Source organism: Mobula birostris, chromosome 1 (genome assembly GCF_030028105.1).
Source record: "Mobula birostris isolate sMobBir1 chromosome 1, sMobBir1.hap1, whole genome shotgun sequence".
Lineage (NCBI taxonomy): Eukaryota > Metazoa > Chordata > Chondrichthyes > Myliobatiformes > Myliobatidae > Mobula > Mobula birostris.
The window spans coordinates 251,546,684-251,564,163 of NC_092370.1; the positions used below are offsets into that span (position 1 = coordinate 251,546,684).

General features: G+C 44.5%; 1 pseudogene; it reads left to right on the forward strand.

Annotated features, from left to right (window-relative positions):
* The first annotated feature begins 1,328 nt into the window (after positions 1 to 1,328).
* Positions 1,329 to 7,846, forward strand: LOC140194125 (uncharacterized; annotated as a pseudogene).
* The last annotated feature ends 9,634 nt before the right edge of the window (positions 7,847 to 17,480 follow it).

The following is a 17,480-nucleotide window of genomic DNA, read 5'->3' on the forward strand; positions in this document are numbered from 1 at the left end:
CGACTTTAATTTTGAAAAAGTACGTTGATTTAGGGCATATTTGCAGGATGGTTTGAGTGCTTACAAAGAACTGTATGATAGAAAAATGCACGAGGCTAAGCAGTCAAGCAGATTGTCATTTCTCAAGCCTTCCACAACAGCCACAGCAGACGACGAACCTCAACCTTCGACATTGAGGCAGGCAGACATAGAAGAAGATGACCTGCCTGCCCTGATGGAAACAGACGACAATGAGTGTCCCACCACCCCAACTTCTGACGACTCAGCCTAACACACCATCATCAGTGTGCTCGCTGTCTTCCTGATTCCGGTAAGTGATACTACACTGTACATACATTATTTCTACTTTATATAGGCTGTGTATTTTCATGTGTTATTTGGTATGATTTGGCAGCTTCATAACTTAAAGGTTACTGGAGAGAGTGTTTCTGCCGAAAGTGCTTGCATGAGATTTTTGCAACGGTGGTGGACAATACAGCAATGATTGCAGAAAAGAATTTCTACTTTACATAGGCTGTGTATTTATCATATCATTCCTGCTTTTACTATATGTTACAGTTATTTTAGGTTTTATGTGTTATTTGGCATGATTTGGCAGGTTATTTTTTGGGTCTGTGAACGCTCACAAATTTTCCCCATATAAATAAATGGTAATTGCTTCTTCACTTTACAACATTTCGGCTTAAGAACCGTTTCATAGGAACGCTCTCCCTTCGGATGTCGGGGGAAACCTGCATTACGAGGAATAGATAGAGTGGACAGCCAGCACCAGAGGAGTGATTAGCAGATTTAGCAGCTTTGTGCCTGTACTCACTGGAATTTGGAAGAATGTGGGGCGACCTCATTGAAACTCATTGAAACATAGTGGTCCAATATCAACTCTCTCCTCCCTTCCACTATTTATATAATTGAAAAAAACTTCTGGTATCTTGCTTTATATTATTGGCTAGTCTGCCCTCATATTTCATCTTCTGATAGATTTTTTAGCTGTTTTTTGTTGGATGTTAAAAGCTTCCCCATCATCCAACTTCCCACTCATTTTTGCTACATTATACTGTATGCTCTTTCCTTGGCTTTTATGCCATCCTTAGCTTCTGTTGTCAGCCACGGTTGCCTACCCCTGCCATTTGAGAACTTTTTCATCCGTGGAACATACCTATCCTACACCTTGTGAACTATTCCCAGTTCCCCCAGTAAGCAGAAAGTCGGAACAGTGTCAGGTGAGGTGGCCTGCCGCTAACAAGAAGGAGTGGCTCCAGTTGGATGAGGATGTAGACAAGATTCTGGGGCCGATATCGAAGGGCAATGCTGACCAGAAGCTCCGGACTATGTGTACCCTCATAACGAGCATAGGCTCAGAACAGTTTGGCGTCAAGGAAAAGCATGAAACAAGTAATCCAGCGAGACCAAACCGGCGGGAACTGAAGATCAGCCAGCAGAGATGAGAACTCAAATCTCTGAAGCATCAATTTAAGCTGGCCAAGGAGAAGGAGAAAACTGTCCTGTCAGACCTCATGGATATCATGAGGAGGCGGCTCATCACACTCAGGTGGGCTGAGTGGCACCGAAGGAAGGGCAAGGAGAGGGCCCGAAAGCGCAGCGCTTTCATTACCAATCCCTTGGACTTCATCAAGAGGATACTAGGGCAGAGGCAAAGTGGCCACCTCACTTGTTCTGCAGAGGAGATAAACCACCACCTCAGTGCAAAGGGGTTTCGTCTCTTATGTTACTGCATAGGCTAATTAAAATGGCTTCTTTGTTATGTTAACTGCTGAGAAAGTTCTGGTGCTAGCAGTTTGTTTGGGTTAGATTAGTGATAATAGAGCGAACGAACCAATTGGGATAGATGTTATTCTTTCTAGTGTGTCTGTAAGTTATTGTGATGCGCGGGTTTTTGGGCAGAAGGCGGGAGAGAGAGAGAGAGAGGATGGACAAGGTGCTGTGAGTCGGCTAATGAGGTCGGACCCCGAGCGAGAGTCCAAGGTCCAGGGTGTTCGGCAAGGAGAGGAGACGGAGACGGACTCGTGTGGAGTGTCTGGTCGACCACTGTTGTTGGTCCCAGGTGGCAGGTTGAGGTGGTCCGAGGGGTCGTAGGGTGAAGAAGGAGGGTCCCGAGCTCCAACTGTTTGTGCACAAAGAGATTGAACTTTGATAAGTGTGGTGCCTTTTATATTTTATCTCTATTAATTATATAGTTCCAGTAATATCTGTAAACTGTAATTCATTTAATTGTATCTGGTGTATTGTCTGTTATTTTGGCGGGGTGGGGTACATCACACAGCATCCACACAAACTAACTATCCAGTTTGGCGGGGCTGAGGGCTGTTTCCCTGGACGGCAGCGAGCCGAGCGACCCTGAGGCTGGCCAGGGGGATACGTCAGTATCAGTTTCAGTGACACCTCGAGAGAGCAGGACCTCAGCCCGTGTGAGGCACTGGTGACACCTCCAGAGAGGCTTTGAGGAAAGAGAAGCAGAATAAACGGTGTAAAGACAGTAAGGTAGAAGGGCTGAAATGTGTGTACCTCAATGCAAGAAGCATCAGGAACAAAGGTGATGAACTCAGAGCTTGGATACATATATGGAATTATGATGTAGTGGCCATTACAGAGACTTGACTGGCACCAGGGCAGGAATGGATTCTCAATATTCCTGGATTTCAGTGCTTTAAAAGGGATAGAGAGGGCGGAAAAAGGGGAGGAGGGGTGGTATTACCGGTCAGGGATACTATTACAGCTACAGAAAGGGTGGGTAATGTAGCAGGATCCTCTTTTGAGTCAATATGGGTGGAAGTCAGGAAGAGGAAGGGAGCTGTTACTCTATTGGGGGTATTCTATAGGCCTCCTGGTAGCAGCAGAGATACAGAGGAGCAGATTGGGAGGCAGATTTTGGAAAGGTGCAAAAATAACAGGGTTGTTATCATGGGTGACTTTAACTTCCCTAATATTGATTGGCACCTGATTAATTCCAAGGGTTTAGATGGGGCAGAATTTGTTAAGTGTGTCCAGGATGGATTCCTGTCACAGTATGTGGACAGACCAACCAGGGGGAATGCCATACTAGATCTAGTATTAGGTAATGAACCGGGTCAGGTCACAGATCTCTCAGTGGGTGAGCATCTGGGGGACAGTGACCACCGCTCCCTGGCCTTTATAATTATCATGGAAAAGGATAGAATCAAAGAGGACAGGAAATTTTTAATTGAGGAAAGGCAAATTATGAGGCTATAAGGCTAGAACTTGCGGGTGTGAATTGGGATGATGTTTTTGCAGGGAAATGTACTATGGACATGTGGTCAATGTTTAGAGATCTCTTGCGGGATGTAAGGGATAAATTTGTCCCGGTGAGGAAGATAAAGAATGGTAGGGTGAAGGAACCATGGGTGACAAGTGAGGTGGAAAATCTAGTCAGGAGGAAGAAGGCAGCATACATGAGGTTTAGGAAGCAAGGATCAGCTGGGTCTATTGAGGAATATAGGAAAGCAAGAAAGGAGCTTAAGAAGGGGCTGAGAAGAGCAAGAAGGGGGCATGAGAAGGCCTTGGCGAGTAGGGTAAAGGAAACCCCCAAGGCATTCTTCAATTATGTGAAGAAAAAAAGGATGACAGGAGTGAAGGTAGGACCGATTAGAGATAAAGGTGGGAAGATGTGCCTGGAGGCTGTGGAAGTGAGCGAGGTCCTCAATGAATACTTCTCTTCGGTATTCACCAATGAGAGGGAACTTGATGATGGTGAGGACAATATGAGTGAGGTTGATGTTCTGGAGCATGTGGATATTAAGGGAGAGGAGGTGTTGGAGTTGTTAAAATACAATAGGACGGATAAGTCCCCGGGGCCTGATGGAATATTCCCCAGGCTGTTCCACGAGGCAAGAGAAGAGATTGCTGAGCCTCTGGCTAGGATCTTTATGTCCTCGTTGTGCACGGGAATGGTACCGGAGGATTGGAGGGAGGCGAATGTTGTTCCCTTGTTCAAAAAAGGTAGTAGGGATAGTCCGAGTAATTATAGACCAGTGAGCCTTATGTCTGTGGTGGGAAAGCTGTTGGAAAAGATTCTTAGAGATAGGATCTATAGGCATTTAGAGAATCATGGTCTGATCAGGGACAGTCAGCATGACTTTGTGAAGGGCAGATCATGTCTAACAAGCCTGATAGAGTTCTTTGAGGAGGTGACCAGGCATATAGATGAGGGTAGTGCAGTGGATGTGATCTATATGGATTTTAGTAAGGCATTTGACAAGGTTCCACATGGTAGGCTTATTCAGAAAGTTAGAAGGCATGGGATCCAGGGAAGTTTGGCCAGGTGGATTCAGAATTGGCTTGCCTGCAGAAGGCAGAGGGTTGTGGTGGAGGGAGTACATTCAGATTGGAGAATTGTGACTAGTGGTGTCCCACAAGGATCTGTTCTGGGACCTCTACTTTTCGTGATTTTTATTAACGACCTGGATGTGGGGGTAGAAGGGTGTGTTGGCAAGTTTGCAGATGACACAAAGGTTGGTGGTGTTGTAGATAGTGTAGAGGATTTTCAAAGATTGCAGAGAGACATTGATAGGATGCAGGAGTGGGCTGAGAAGTGGCAGATGGAGTTCAACCCGGAGAAGTGTGAGGTGGTACACTTTGGAAGGACAAACTCCAAGGCAGAGTACAAAGTAAATGGCAGGATACTTGGTAGTGTGGAGGAGCAGAGGGATCTCGGGGTACATGTCCACAGATCCCTGAAAGTTGCGTCACAGGTGGATAGGGTAGTTAAGAAAGCTTATGGGGTGTTAGCTTTCATAAGTTGAGGGATAGAGTTTAAGATGTAATGATGCAGCTCTATAAAAGCTCTATAAAAGTCTGGTTAGGCCACACTTGGAGTTTTGTGTCCAGTTCTGGTCACCTCACTATAGGAAGGATGTGGAAGCATTGGAAAGGGTACAGAGGAGATTTACCAGGATGCTGCCTGGTCTAGGGAGTATGCATTATGATCAGAGATTAAGGGAGCTAGGACTTTACTCTTTGGAGAGAAGGAGGATGAGAGGAGACATGATAGAGGTGTACAAGATAATAAGAGGAATAGATAGAAGGGATAGCCAGCGCCTCTTCCCCAGGGCACCACTGCTCAATACAAGAGGATATGGCTTTAAGGTATGGGGTGGGAGGTTCAAGGGGGATATTAGAGGAAGGTTTTTTACTCAGAGAGTGGTTGGTGCGTGGAATGCACTGCCTGAGTCAGTGGTGGAGGCAGATACACTAGTGAAGTTTAAGAGACTACTAGACAGGTATATGGAGGAATCTAAGGTGGGGGCTTATATGGGAGGCAGGGTTTGAGGGTCAGCACAACATTGTGGGCCAAAGGGCCTGTACTGTGCTGTACTATTCTATGTTCTATGTAACCGGTGACCCAGTTCAGCATCTCTGAACCCCCCCTGAAGGAGGTCAAAGAAGCAGTCAAAGCAGCAAGAGCAAGTTCCGCCCCGGCCCCAGCGGAGTGCCTTACAAAGTCTACAAGCAGGGCCCAAGGCTCCTTGTGTGACTCTGGAAGATCCTAAAGGTGATCTGGCGGAGAGGACAGGTCGTAGTTCAGTGGAGGCACGTGGACAGTGTTTGGATACCAAAAGAAGAGGACTCAAGCAACATCGAGCAGTTTCATATTATCTCACTGTTTAGTGTTGAAGGGAAGATCTTCTTCAAGATTGTGGCCCAATGTTTAACTGAATTCCTGTTGAAGAATGGACACACAGACACCTCAGTACGGAAGGGGGGAGTCCCAGGAGTACCTGGATGCCTAGAGCACACAGGAGTGGTGACCCAGCTGATCCGGGAGGCAAGGGAGAACAGAGGAGACCTTGCAGCACTCTGGCTAGACTGAACCAACGCCTATGGGTCCATCCCACACAAGCTCATTGAAGCAGCACTGACAAGACACCATGTTCCAGAGATGATATGAAACCTCATTCTGGACTATTACAGCAACTTCAGGTTGAGAGTCTCCTCAGGGTCACTAACATCCGCCTGGCATCGGCTGGAGAAGGGCATAATCACTGGCTGCACAATCTCGGTGTCACTCTTCTCACTGGTCATGAACATGATTGTCAAGTCAGCGGAGGTGGAACGTAGAGGCCCCAAGTCTAGATCTAGTACTCAGCAGCCCCCATAAGAGCATTCATGGACGACCTGACGGTGTTGGTAACGTCTGTCCCTGGGTGCAGATGGCTCCTTCAAGGGCTGGAATGGCTCATCTCATGGGCAAGGATGACCTTTAAACCAGCCAAATCCAGGTCTCTGGTCCTGAAGGAGGGAAGAGTGGCCAACCAGTTCCGCTTTACCCTGGGAGGGATCCAGATTCCAATGGTGACAGGAAAACCAGTCAAGAGCCTGGGCAAGATCTTCAACAGTTCCCTGAAGGACACAGCCGCACTTCAACAAACGAGGAGCGACTTGATAACCTGGCTCACCGCGATTGAGAAATCGGGGCTTCCAGGAAAATTCAAAGCCTGGATGTACCAACACGGAGTCCTGCCAATGCCACTCTGGCCCCTTCTGGTCTACGAGGTGCCAATGTCAACAGCGGAGGCTCTGGAGAAGACCATCAGTCAGTTTCTCCGGAGGTGGTTGGCACTGCCCCGGACTTTAAGCAGCATTGACCTGTATGGGCATTCCACCAAGCTGCAGCTCCCTATCAGCGGCCTATCAGAGGAATTCAGAGTCACTCGTGCCAGGGAGGTTATGATGTACGGAGACTCCGCTGATGTTAAAGTCGCTTCAGCAGGAATCCGCGTAAAGACCGGCAGGAAGTGACAGGCACAGGAAGCTGTCGACAGAGCGGAGGCACGGCTGCGGCACAACAGTTTGGTGGGCACTGTGACGGTGGGCAGGCAGGACCAGGCTGTTTCCCAAACCACGCTATGACAAAACCCGTGGAAAGGAGAAGTGTCAACTGGTTCAGAAGGAGATACGAGCAGAAGTGGAGGAAGAACAATACAGCAAGATGGCCGGCATGTACAAACAAGGCGCCTGGACTAGACAGGAGCATGCGGAACCTCACAAGTTCACCTGGGCAGAGCTCTGGAGAGCCGAACCATTGCACATCAAGTTTCTCATCCAATCAGTCTATGACGTTCTCCCAAGCCCGGGCAACCTGCACAGGTGGGGCATGGCAAACACTCCAGCATGCCAACTGTGCCAGAAGAGGGGCACCTTGGAGCATATCCTAAGTTGCTGCCCAAAGGCATTGGGGGAAGGGCGATATCGCTGGCATCATGACCAAGTCCTAAGGTCTATGGCGGACACAATCAGCACAGCGGTTCAAGACAGCAGAAGTCAGCACACTCCCAAACAGTCCATCATCTTTATAAGAGCGGGGGAGAAGGCTCAACATCGACCCAGCTCCTTGGGATGGCTTCTTGCCACTGCATGAGACTGGCAGCTCCAAATCCACCTAGGAAGGCAGCTCAAGTTCCCAGAGAACATCGCAGCTACTATGCTCTGCCCAGACATGGTGTTAATATCGGTACAAGGCAAGTGGTCCTTCTGGAACTTACTGTCCCCTGGGAAGACCGGATTGAAGAGACCAACGAGTGCAAGAGGGCTAGATACACAGATCTTGTTGCAGAATGCTGGAGCAATGGCTGGAGAGCTGGCTGTGAGCCAGTTGAAGTTGGGTGCCAGGGCTTTGCTGGCCATTCATTCTAAAACTCCCTGGAGTTAAAGGACTGCAGAGCAGAAGAGCCACCAAGAACATTCTGGAGGCTGCTGAAAAGGCCCCGCGGTGACTGTGGATCCGGAGGGGGATCCGCGGATTAGTGCGCCACTTGGACACAAGTCGGGGGCTGATCACCCCTGGCTGGGTCGCCCGGTCAAGGTTATCTGATGATTAAAGACCCGAAACACCCTATGACCCCGGGTTTATCACTGAAGACGTGTCCATTTAGCACCAGAAGATGTATTCTACAATTGACGAAGATGCACAAAATTATGAGAGATATAGATAGAGCAAATGCAAGCAGGCTTTTTCCATTCAGGTTGGGTGAGACTAGAACTAGAGGTCATGGGTTAAGGGTGAAAGGTAAAATGTTTAAGGGTAACGTGAGGGGAAAATTCTTCACTCAGAGGGTGGTGAGAGTGTGGAACCAGCTTCGAGAACAAGAGTTGGAAATTGTCCAGTGATTCAGTTTGTGTTAAATGGGTGAGTTGCTGAGGACTGCGGCTCATTGGGCTGGAAGTTGCTGGGGAGTGCGGCTCATTGGCTGAAAGTTGCTGGGGAGTGCGGCTCATTGGCTGAAGGTGGCTGGGGAGTGCGGCTCATTGGCTGAAGGTGGCTGGGGAGTGCGGCTCATTGGCTGAAAGTTGCTGGGGACTGCAGCTCATTGGGCTGAAAGTGCCTGTACCACACTGCATCTCTAGATAAAATTTTTAAAAATGTGAAAATAAAGTGTGTACACTGTAGACACAAATATAGGGCCATGTTGGAAAAGGAAGCTGAAGATAGTAAAATTCAGTTTTAATTGAATTATTGTCTCTCAGAGATTGTTTTCTCATTCCCCTGCTAATTTTCTCTCATCAGGTGCAATGACTCTCAAAGCCCTCCCATTACCCTAAACTTCTTGACTCTTTTTCTGCCATTAAAAGCATGTCGCTATAATCATTTCTAATTCCAAACTGCATTGAACTTTATTTATCTAATTCTGCCAGTGCTTGGTAGGCCACCACTTTATTTCTCTCCATCAAAATTCTTTTCTCACCTGAATACTTCTTGTGATACTTCTGTGACCTCATTTTGTACCTTATAAAATACCCTTATACACTGTGCCTATGGTAACATACATGAAATAGCCAATCAATCTGATCTTAGAACAACTTCAGGTCTACATCTATTTTATAAGCTATCTGATGTATTTATATTTATTGTGTTTTTTTATTATTGTGTTCTTTATCTTATTTTGGTAATTTTGTGCTGCATTGGATCTGGAGTAACAATTATTTCATCTTCCTTTACACTTGTGTGTTGGAAATGGTGTGTGCTGACAGAAAACTGAACCCAGGTTTGGAGGAACGGAAGCTCCCCTGTAGAGACAGAAGCAAGAGTTTATTCATCAGAACTCCAGCTGAACTGCAGTGGCTTGACTGAGCAACGCATGATGAATCATTCTCAAAACGCACAATCACTAGGACCCCACCATAAGTGCTAATTGAGGGTCCACTTTAAATAATCACGGATGGCTGAAAACCCGTGCCAGTCACAAATAACTTGACAAGATTAAACAGAAAGCACAAGGGCTTAAGACTCTTGTTAAGTAAATACAGACACAAGAAACCGAGAAGCCCACGCTCTATAGCTCATGATAGCACCTCCCTCCCCAGGGCTGGCAACTGATGGCCCTGGGAATCTTGAGACAGGGCTGCAAAACTCAAAGCAGAGCTGATACTCTTGAGACAGGGACCCTGAGGGTGGCGATAGGGAGGTGAGGAGAAGAGGAATAGGTCAGAGTGGGGAATTGAAGAAGAGGAAAGGGAGGAGGGGAAAAACTACCAGAAGCTGGTGAAATCAATGTTCATGCCATCAATTGGAGGTTATCTAGATAGAATAGGAGGTGTTGCTCCTGCACCCTGAGAGAGGCCTCATCTTGACAAAAGAGGCCCTGGACCAACATGTATACATTGAGAAAATAAATTATACACTGATTGATTATATAGTAATGATGACTGTAAATGTTATTGAACAAGGAGAATCAGAATTAGCTGAGCAAATTGTTGTGCAGCTTGTCCTAGGCTCGTAGTGATTCACTGTGGCAGATCCCAGGCCCTAATGCGAGCTACAACCCACTGTCTGACAATCTAAACACCAGCCCAGATAGACTGGAAAGCCAGGGTGTCGAGAGTCGGGCAAGGGAAGATCACTCCGGGCACCAAGCTGATTTGAAGAGGTTGAGAATGGCTTCATGTCTGTGAGCTTTGAGACAACTTACCCCACTGATACGATGAACTGAATACTGAACCCGACTCTGGGCTACTCCAGGAATTTGGATCCAAGGACTCAATTTGCTTTGCAAAGCTGTTGTTGTTACTAGCTTCTATTGTTTGCTTGTTTTGGTTTTCTTTCCTCTTTCTCTGCGTGCATTGAGTGTTGGTCTTTATTTTTTTAATTGAGTTCTTTTGGGTTCCTTGCTTTGCAACAGCTGTAAACAAATTTAAACTTGTATAATTTATATGTTCTTTGAGAATAAATGTACTTTGAATTTGAATCAGAAATAGGTTTAATATCACTGGAAACAACAGGAATTCTGCAGATGCTGGAAATTCAAGCAACACACATCAAAGTTGCTGGTGAACGCAGCAGGCCAGGCAGCATCTGTAGGAAGAGGTGCAGTCGACATTTCAGGCCGAGACCCTTCGTCAGGACTAACTGAAGGAAGAGTGAATAAGGGATTTGAAAGTTGGAGGGGGAGGGGGAGATCCAAAATGATAGGAGAAGACAGGAGGGGGAGGGATGGAGCCAAGAGCTGGACAGGTGATAGGCAAAAGGGGATACGAGAGGATCATGGGACAGGAGGTCTGCGAAGAAAGACAACGGGGTGGGGAACCCAGAGGATGGGCAAGGGGTACAATCAGAGGGACAGAGGGAGAAAAAGGGGAGTGAGAGAAAGAATGATTCCACATCCCATTCCCATTCTGACATGTCTATCCACGGCCTCCTCTACTGTAAAGATGAAGCCACACTCAGGTTGGAGGAACAACACCTTATATTCCGTCTGGGTAGCCTCCAACCTGATGGCATGAACATCGACTTCTCTAACTTCCGCTAATGCCCCACCTCCCCCTCGTACCCCATCTGTTACTTATTTTTATGCACACATTCTTTCCCTCACTCTCCTTTTTCTGCTGCGTTCGCCAGCAACTTTGATGTGTGTTGCTTTAATATCACTGGCATATGTTGTGCAATTGGTGGTCTTTGTGGCAGCAGTACAATGAAATTATATAATAATTGAAAAAACTGAATTACAGGAAGTATACACTGACCAACAGAAAGTAATCTTTTGTGTCAAAGTGCAAAGAAATTTCTACAAATTGTTCTAACTTTATTGCAATTATTAAACTCAAAATAATTGATTACATAATTAGAAACATAGAGAAACATAAAAACAGAGAAAACCTACACAATACAGGCCCTTCAGCCCACAAAGCTGTGCCAAACATGTCCTTACCTGAGAAATTACTGAGGGTTACCCATAGCCCTCTATTTTTATGAGCTCCATAGACGAGGGGTGATTGATAAGTCCGTGGCCTAAGGTACAGTACAAGGAGTCAATTTTAGAAAACCTAGCACATTTGTTTTTCCTACATTTACACATTTAGTCCAGCAATCGTGGAGCATATGGATCCCTTCTTTGTAGAAGTCAGCGTCTTGGACCTCTGGAAAGTGGTCTACAGCAGGGTGATTGATAAGTTTGTGGCCTAAGGTAGAAGGAGATGAGTTATTAACTTCAAAGTTTCTGCATTTTCACTCAGAGAGTTGAACTGCATGTGCACATAACGAGAGCTGTATAACTCATCTTCTTCTACCTTAGGCCACAAACTTATCAATCACCCCTGCTGTGGACCACTTCTACAAAGAAGGGATCCGTATGCTCCACGACCGCTGGACTAGGTGTGTACATGTAGGAGGGGACTATGTTGAAAAATAAATGTGCTAGGTTTGATAAAATTGACTCCTTCTACCTTAGGCCACAAACTTATCAATCACCCCTTGTAACTGTCCAGGAGTCTCTTAAAAGACCCTATTATATCCGCCTCCACCACTGCCGCCAGCAGTCCATTACGCACACTCACCACTCTCTGTGTAAAAAAACTTACCCCTGACATCTCCTCTGTACCTCCTTCCAAGCACCTTAAAACTGTGCCCTCTCGTACTAGCCATTTCAGCCCTGGGAAAAAGCCTCTGACTATCCACACGATCAATGCCTCTCATCATCTTATACACCTCTATCAGGTCACCTCTCATCCTCTGTCGCTCCAAGGAGAAAAGGCTGAGTTCACTCAACCTATTCTCATAAAGCATGATCCCCAATCCAGGCAACATCCTTGTAAATCTCCTCTGCACCCTTTTTATGGTTTCCACGTCCTTCCTCTAGTGAGGCGACCAGAACTGAGCACAGTACTCCAAGTGGGGTCTGACCAGGGTCCTATATAGCTGCAGCATTACCTCTCGATTCCTAAACTCAATCCCACGATTGATGAAGGCCAATGCACCGAATGCCTTCTTAGTCAACCTGCACAGCAGCTTTGAGTGTCCTATGGACATGGACCCCAAGATCCCTCCGATCCTCCACATTGCCAAGAGTCGTACCATAAATACTAAATTTTGCCATCATATTTGACCTACCAAAATGAACCACCTCACACTTATCTGGATTGAACTCCATCTGTCAACTCTCAGTCCATTTTTTTATCCCATCAATGTCCCGCTGTAACCTCTGACTGCCCTCCACACTATCCACAACACCTCCAACCTTTGTGTCATCAGCAAATTTACTAACTCATCCCTCCACTTCATCCAGGTCATTTATAAAAATCACAAAGAGTTGGGGTCACAGAACAGACCCCCCTCGGCACACCACTGGTCACTGGCCTCCATACAGAATATGACCCGTCTACAACCACACTTTGCCTTCTGTGGGCAAGCCAGTTCTGGATCCACAAAGCAATGTCCCCTTGGATCCCATGCCTCCTTACTTTCTCAATAAGCCTTGCATGGGGTACCTTATCAAATGCCTTGCTGAAATCCATTTACACGACATCTACTGCTCCACCTTCACCAATGTGTTTAGTCACCCGCTTCAAGTCATTATTTAGTGTATGCACTAATTACAGACTTGAGTCTGTGTGGATAGGTCTCTATCAGCTTTGCACATCTGGACACTGCAGTTTTCCCCATTCTTCTTTTCTAAACTGCTCAAGCACGGTCACATTGCATGAGGGTCATGAGTGAACAGCCCTTTTCAAGTCCAGACACAGATTCTCAATTGGATTGAGGTCTGGACTCTGACTTGGTCACTCAAGGACATTAACTTTGTGTTTTTAAGCCATTCCTCCGTAGCTTTGGCTTTATGCTTGGGGTCATGGTCTTTCTGAAAAACAAATCTTCTCCCAAGTCACAGTTCTCTTGCAGGCTGCATCTGGTTTTCCTCCAGGATTTCCAGGTTTGTGCTTTTCCATAACCTTTTCACAGAGTTGTTTAGGGTGTTCTTTTGTCTTCATGGTGTAGTTTTAGCCAAGATACTAACTCACCAGCAGCTGAACGAACCTCTTTCCTCTTCTGACGACCACAATGACAATGAATTTTAATGGCGGTTGGCAGTTGGCAGTCCAACTTAAAGGTGCATTACTGCCACCAACTGGACTGGAGAGTTGGGAAATAAAACCCCTACTAGTTCTTTATCAACTTAAAACTAAATTACCTCAGAAAGCCCTTTAGATTTTAAATAATGAAAGACAATATTGTGAATTAAATTAAGGTCACTCCCATAACTTGGTAAAACTTTTTAAATGGATACTGTCAAGCCCCAAATCTAGTAGTGCAGCCTGCATTTGCTTTCTTTTAACCTGAGATGCTTCAAGTGTAAAAGAATGTGTTCAACTGTTTCATAATGATGACAAAACCTACACAGCCCAAAGTGATGTTTTCCATCAAGACACAAGGAATAGTATACCCAATTCTAAGTCAAATCAATATAATTCCATCCCTTCTGGTCTTACCCTTTCTCCCAGCAATCCAACAGTTCTGTGCATTCTGTAAAAGTGTCTCCCCTTATACCCATTCTCCCACAAGTCTTGCCATATTTCCCCGATTGTTAGCCCCACCAACCCCTTAGCTCCTGATTTGAGACTTGGAAGGTCTATATCCACAGATGAACTTTTAACAGCTTTTTTGGCCAAATAATCAACCCGCTCATTCCCCTCCACACCTCTGTGTGCAGGGACCGATAAGAAGAGGACATGTAGACCAATACTTTGAATGTGAAATAAAGTTTGAAGAGTTTCCAGCTGTAAATCAGTCCTACTGCTAGAATGACCTATTTTATGACTAGTCAAAACCAAAAAAGAATCTGAACAAATTATAACTTTGCAAGGACAGATTTTCTTCACCACTGCAAGCCCAAAATGATGGCAACCAGTTCTGCAGTATACACTGATAGATAGCTAGTAAGACGTTTCTTTATCGTTACCTGCAAAGACGGCCACACTGACATTCCCTGTTAAATTATCTTTTGATCCATCAGTAAAAATGGTCAACAGATCACAATAATCTTCCTTAACATACTGATAAACCAACAGACTCTCAGGCATATCAGGATCCTCGGATTTCGTGAAATCACGCAACCTAAAATCAACTAAGGCCATTGGAAAAAACTGAAGTGTGATTACTGAGAAAGCTACAGTGGAACAAATTACATAATCCAGCAAACCTATATTCCTAGCGTGATGAGAACCCAGTCACCCAAAACTAAAAACATTCTTCTCTTGATGATCCCAATAGTCTTCCAACACACTTTTATCAGGGTGATCATTCCTCTGCCCCCTCAAGTTAACCCAGTATGTTAACAACAACTTCATCCTCCACAACTGTAAGGGTAACCAGTAAAGCTGAAACAGCAGATACAACACAACGCCGTCTTAAAGCCTGAGTTTGTGTCAGATCCGAACATTTTAAATTTGAAGAAGCTGATCCATAAGCCACACAACCATAATCAAGTACCAATCTAATTAAACAAATAGAAATGGTCACAGAGGTCTTCGTGTAGCACCCCAAGAAAACCCACACAGACACCCAGGGATATTTAATGCCCCTTTACATCTGTCAGTTATCTTACTGATATGGTGCTTCCATGTCACCTTATTATCCAGCCACACGCCAAGAACTCTTACCACTGACACTTCTTCAGGAGTTTGACTATTTAATTTCAAATTAAGTGTAGGTCTATTGATCCTCTTCGTAAAGTATATAACTTGCATTTTAGCTACAGAAAGCTTAAAACTCCATCTATTTGTCCACTGTTCAACCTTATTAATCACTAATTGTATCCTATATATAGTTAAATTGAATTTTTTTCCTCTGGTCCATAAACCTCCATCATCTGCAAAAGATGATTTCTGTACCCCAGTGCCCATCTCACAGAAAATACCATTAATCATAATATTAAACAATAAAGGGCTGCAAATACTGCCTTGTGAAATACATTCTCTATCTCATAGAAGCCCGAATATACCTTTCATACCCTTACCTGCATAGAGTGTCCAAATAAAAAATTCAGAAAAAAATCATATAGCCTTCCTCTCACTCTTAATTTCCATAATTTAATCAGAAGATATCCCTGCATAACATGTCATATCCTTTTTCTATATCAAAGAATACTGCGATTACAACTTCTTTATTTACCTACACTTTACTAATATCATCTTCCATATATAAAACTGAATCCAATGTTATTTTACCCTTCTGAAATCCACTCTGATAAAATGCTATATCACCTCTTGTTTCCAAAATATAATTCAACCGCTGTATTACCATACATTCCATGAGTTTACAGAAATGGGACGTTAATGATACTGGTCAATAACTAGAAGAATCCAACAGGGGTCTCCCAAGTTTTACAATAGGTACTACTACTGCCATTTTTCATGATGGTGTAAACTCTAAACATGATTCAAAAATTCATGGTGGCCTAAACTCCAAATATGATGCAAGAGAGTTGTCAGCCATATGTTTAAACATACAATAACATATATCATCCCTTCCTGGAGCCATCTGACCTGAACTATTAATAGCTTTCTTAAATTCACACAAGGAAAACAACATCACTAATACTATCATTGCTACAGCTGGCTTCCAACCCATTAGGGTATTCACTTAGAATCTTATCCTACATTGTTTAGCCTCTTCACTTCATTATCTTCATTATCTTGATTACGAATTGCGGCAAATAACCAAGTCGGTAACTCAACCTTCTCTATTTCAGTAACAATCATATAACCTTCTTTAATCAGCAGTTAGACCTTCCAGATTTTACTACGATCAATTGAAACACATTGACTTCATGGTGATCTCCATTTAACTAATTATGTGACTTCTAAAACCAATTGGCTGCACCAGTGATGATTTGGTGCATCATTTTAAAGGGGGTGAATACTTATGCAATCAATTATTTTGTGTTTTATATTTGTAATTAATTTAGATCACTTTGTAGAGATCTGTTTTCACTTTGACACATAAGTGTCTTTTTCTGTTGATCAGTGTCAAAACTGCCCAATTAAATCCACTGTGATTCAATGTTGTAAAACAATAAAACATAAAAACTTCCAAGGGGGTGAATGCTTTTTGTAGGCACTGAAGTAGTGTAAAAATAGAAATAGAAGTGTAGTGAGGTAGTGTTCATGGGTTCAATGCCCATTCAGAAATAAAGTGGCAGAGGAGAAGGAGCTGTTCCTGGATCATTGAGTGTGTGGCTTCAGGAGTATTTACCTGCTCTTTGATGGTAGCAATGAGAACCTGGCATGGCCTGGGTGAGGGGGTTCCTGAATGATGGATGCTGCCTTTTTGAAGCATCACACCTTGAAAATTTTCTGGATACTATGGAGGCTAGTGCCCATGTTGGAGCTGACTGAGTTTATAACTCTCTGCAGCTTATTTCAATCCTGTACAGTAGCCCGTCCATACCAGTTGGTGCTGTGACAGTTAGGATGCTCTCCATGGTACATCTGTAGAAATTTGATTTGTCAGTATCTTTGGTGACATACCAAACCTCTTCAAACTCTGAGTGAAATATAGGGTGTATTTAATGTTGTAAGTTGGAGTTAAATATATATAGTGTAAATTATAAATTTATTTAAAGTGGGAAGAACACCTGCCTAATGTCTACAAGACAAATAAGGATATCATAGCTCAAGGAAGATCATGTTGTTAAAAAAAACACACACAACAATGAGCCCTTCCTCTCCCTTCCTATCCAATCCTGATGAAGGGTCTTGGCCCAAAATATCGACTGATCATTCCTTTCCATAGATGCTGCCTGACCCACTGAGTTGCTGCACTTTGTGTGTGTTCGTGAGTCCATCAAACTACTTTCTGTTCATGTGATGGAGGAGAGGAAAGAACACAAAGTCAGTGTTCATTCCACCTGGTTGTAAAGTGCCAGAGGAGTCCAGGTGAAAAATCTGTGTCGAAACGATGACTCTACAGTTCCCTCCACAGATGCAGTCTGACCCAGGCACTCTGTGGTTGTAAATCAACAATCCCGGAGGCTGGTTCCATTGAGCCGCATTATAGAAAAGGTGTCCGGGGTTTTGAGAGGGTGCAGAAGAGGTGTATCAGGATGCTGTCTGGATTAGAGGGCATGTGCTTTAATGAGAGGCTGGACAAACGGGTTGTTTTCTCTGGAGCAGCAGAGGCTGAGGAGAGATCTGATAGAAGTTCATTATATTATGACAGGCACAGATAGAGTAGCCACACT